The sequence below is a fragment of the Apteryx mantelli genome, chromosome 11 (genome assembly GCF_036417845.1).
Source record: "Apteryx mantelli isolate bAptMan1 chromosome 11, bAptMan1.hap1, whole genome shotgun sequence".
Taxonomy (NCBI): domain Eukaryota; kingdom Metazoa; phylum Chordata; class Aves; order Apterygiformes; family Apterygidae; genus Apteryx; species Apteryx mantelli.
Window position 1 is genome coordinate 6,723,009 of NC_089988.1, and position 4,123 is coordinate 6,727,131.

At 50.1% G+C, this 4,123-nt stretch overlaps 1 pseudogene; it reads right to left on the reverse strand.

The window, feature by feature from the left end:
• Positions 1-2,641: 2,641 nt before the first annotated feature.
• Positions 2,642-3,577, reverse strand: LOC136993110 (olfactory receptor 14A16-like; annotated as a pseudogene).
• Positions 3,578-4,123: the final 546 nt, after the last annotated feature.

Here is a 4,123-nt window from a genome sequence, read left to right on the forward strand (position 1 = left end):
CTAGGAGCCTCTTTTCATACCTACAGGTGTTTATTTTGACAAAGGCACCTATGTGCATTCTAGTCTGGTAGCCTAGAACATCTTCTGAGAAATTGAACTCTACTTGCATCTTGTATTGTGACCAACCAATCAGTTCCTACCATGGAAGAAGGTTCAGAGAAGAACGTAGGCTGTGATGGACCACAGCTGCTGCAAAGCAAGCGGAATTTATCTCAGCACAAAGAGAACCAGAGGGTGGCCTTTGTTTTAGGCCACCCTCCAGACTCATGCAAACACCTGAAGGCTGGAAATTAATCCTTGCCGGAGCAGAAATAATTAGTGGCAGAGGGAATGTGCACCCCACCTGAGCTGCAACTGAACTAGCAAGCCTTGCTGGTTTGAACCACTGGTTTGCTACTTTCCCCTTTCCCAGAGAAATGCCATCTGATAAGGGAACACATTTTAAGAACAAAGAACTGCAAACGCGGTGTGCTTCAAACAAAGATCAGTAGACTTTTCGCCTATGGTATCAACCTCCAAGTAATGGGGTAGTAGAAAGATGGAGTGGCCGACAGAAACAACAGCTGCACAAGAGTGACTCTTCTCTCATAGAATACTTCTAAGTGGGGATCCCATTTGTGGGAAGTTGTAAGGTGGCTAAATAAGCGACAAACTGCCATGGGAAGTCCCATAGATAAGGGGTTTGTGTCAGTAGCTGCCTGAATTCCTGTTAAAACAGAAATAAAACCCCATCAAAGTCCTGGAGGTGAGATTGTGGTTAAACATCCAGCTCAGGGATCAGTCTGGGTGACTCTGCTCTTTTCCCATGGAAAAGGAGCATGGGATGCTGTAGACACTGAAGGCAGTAAGTTAACTGTAAGCGAGGCCTGGGTTATGTCCAAGACCTAGGTGTCTTCTCTTGCAGGGAGATATGGTGTTACCTGCTAACCGTGGGAACACTGATAACTGGAAAACACACCTGAAACGTGTCTCTAACACGTTCTGCCTTTTCACGTTGCCCATGGGACAACTCAGGTATTGAAGATCAGTCACAAGCCATCTTCAAAACTATAGTTACAAGAGCAGCATTATCTGTAATAGCACGAGGTCAAGGACTGATAGTAGGCAATAATGTTACACTAACCGAAAGAGCTAAAGTTAGTCTAAATGTCGCTCTGTGTAACAACACACTGGATGGGAAGCTGCACATGGTTTTGACAATAGAGTGAGATGGGTACTCCAGACATGGAAGGCAACAAAAGCCATTGTAATGTGACCTATGCTTTTGACCAAATCACCACGCAGACTTACTGGTTAACTTCTCATACGGCTGAACAAACAAAGCCTTTTTTTTTTTTTTCACCATTTAATCCATCAGTATCACTTGGGGTAACCTTGCATCAACTCGACAGCTTTCTCAAACAGAACATCAAGGTTCCTCAACATCGGTTGGAAACTGGAAAACAGTGGAAAGGGAAGGAACAATGATATATGATACAATGAACGGATTCAGTTAGTGAAAGTGTCCAGTGACAGAGCAGCCTGCCCTGAGCTGACACACATAGAAGCAGGTTTTCATTTCTTCCTCCCTGCAAGCACACAATTGTTCCTTTGCTCTTCTCAACAGACGTCCCTGCTCCCAAGAGAGCCTTTCCCCAGGTCAGTGTGTCCATGCTGGCCTGCCCAGCCAACCTGCACCCCTCCACTGTGCTCCCCAGGCTGGCGGTGCTGCTCTGCAGGGCGAGCAGGCTGTGGGGCCCTGGGGTGACTCCACACTGGCTGGGCTGGTCAGGGCAGACCCGGCTGGTCCAGCATCACTGCACCTGACAACTCCCTCCCCAGGCATCTGTGGCTGTGGAAGATGCTCAGAGCAATCACAAGGCATTTCCAATGGCTCAGGATGGGGCCAGGTGGGTCATTAGATGCAGCCATGACTTTTCATTGTAGGTGACATGAACCACCCTTGAGGCTGCCTTCCCTGTGCCTGATGAGTCCCCACTGCCTCTCCTGAGATTGCAGAGCCCTGATTTGGTGCATTCCTTGGTTTGGCCCTTGACTTTGGGTGACTCCACTTAGTTTTGTGAATATCCACTCACTGCCCATCCCAGGCACATGCTGTCCCTGGAGATCCCCTCTGCTCACCTGGTGGCTCCATATTGCCTTCCAGAGGATGGGCCTCTCTCACCACCCCTCTAATATTTGAGACAGCCCCCAGCAGATACCTCTTGAGCACTCACACTCCCCAGGGCCACTGGGAACCCACAAGTGAGGGCTGAATCCAGCCCTCATTCCCTCACACATCACCCTATGAGCACATCCTCCTTAGCCCATGGAAAACCCAGGCATGACAACAGGGCCATTTTGGGTGCAATTCCCCGAGCGCATTCTTGGCCCCCACTTTGGAAGAAGAGCCCAGGCTTCAGGCAGTGTACTGATGAAATCCCCTTTTGTTACAGAGATGCTGCAAGGGAGGCCAGCTCTGACACAGTGCTCAGCAGATTTACACAAAGCCCCTGGGTCAGACGGACAGGGTTAGTGCCTCTGGAGAGGTGGGATGAATTCAAACATTTGTTCACAAACATGACTATCACAGACAGAACTCCCAAAGCACAAGAGTTGCCTGAGATGAACTGGAAATGGCTTGTGAGGAGAGATGGGCAGCTTATTGCTGCTGAACTAGAAGAAGTTGAACCAGTTTCTTCAGTGCCTCCTTGAGCTCCTTGTTCCTCATGCTGTAGATGACAGGATTCATTGCTGGAGGCACCACCGCGTACAGAACGGCCACCACCAGATTGAGAGCTGGGGAGGAGATGGAGGCGGGCCTCAGGTATGCAAACAGGCCAGTGGTCACAAAGAGGCAGACCACAGCCAGGTGAGGGAGGCACATGGAAAAGGCTTTGTGTCATCCCTGCTCAGAGGGGATCCTCAGCACAGCAGTGAAGATCTGCACATAGGACAGCACAATGAAAATGAAACACCCAAATGTTAAACAGCCACTAACCACAAGAAGCCCAGCTTCCCTGAGGTAGGAGTCTGAGCAGGAGAGCTTGAGGATCTGGGGAACTTCACAGAAGAACTGGTCCACTGTGTTGCCTTGGCAGAGTGGTATGGAAAATGTGTTATCAGTATGCATGAGAGCATGGAGAAAACCACTGGCCCAGGCAGCTGCTGCCATTCTGACACAAGCTCTGTTGCCCATGAGGGTCTCATAGTGCAGGGGTCTGCAGATGGCAACGTAGCGGTCATAGGCCATGACTGTGAGGAGATAAAACTCTGCTGAAATTAAGAAAAAGAAGGAAAAGACCTGGGCAGCACATCCTGAGTAGGAAATGGCCCTGGTGTCCCACAGGGAATTGGCCATGGATTTGGGGACAGTAGTGGAGATGGTGCCAAGGTCCAGCACAGAGAGGTTGAGGAGGAAGAAGTACATGGGGGTGTGGAGGTGGTGGTCACAGGCTACGGCTGTGATGATGAGGCCGTTGCCCAGGAGGGCAGCCAGGTAGATGCCCAGGAAGAGCGAGAAGTGCAAGAGCTGCAGCTCCCGTGTGTCTGCAAATGCCAGGAGGAGGAACTCGTTGAGGGAGCTGCTGTTGGACATTTGCTGCTTTGGGGCACAGGGGAACTGTCTGAGGAAGGAGACACATTGACAAGTTAGGACAGACTTCTCTGAGCAACTTTCTCGTAACTTCCCCCAAACACACACACATTACCTCTCCCCATCTCAGCAGCAGTGTCACTGAGCTCCATGGCTTGAGCTCTGGTTTGTGCTGGCCAAGTTTGACACAAGGAGTAGGGACTTCTGCCCATGAGCTCCAGAGGAGTCAGCCCTGACCTACAGCACAGTGTAAATGGGAAGAGGGGTGACTAAAATCTAAATTCCCAGTTCGAGTCAGACTTCATCCACCCATACTGTTGAAGGCATTTTCAGCATCTTCACTCGCAGTTCTAAATAATGTGGGTTCATTAAGAGTTTTAAGGCTTCTTTTGTTTCCTTTAGCTGGACCCCATAACCTTGAGAGCAGAGGGCTGTGCTGGCTGGGAGAGGAGAGGAGATGTTGGAGTTGACAGTTTCCTCTCCCACTTTGAGCATGACTCTGCTGCCTGGAGCTGTCCCTGCAGGGAGCTGTTTGTCCGTCCCCACATC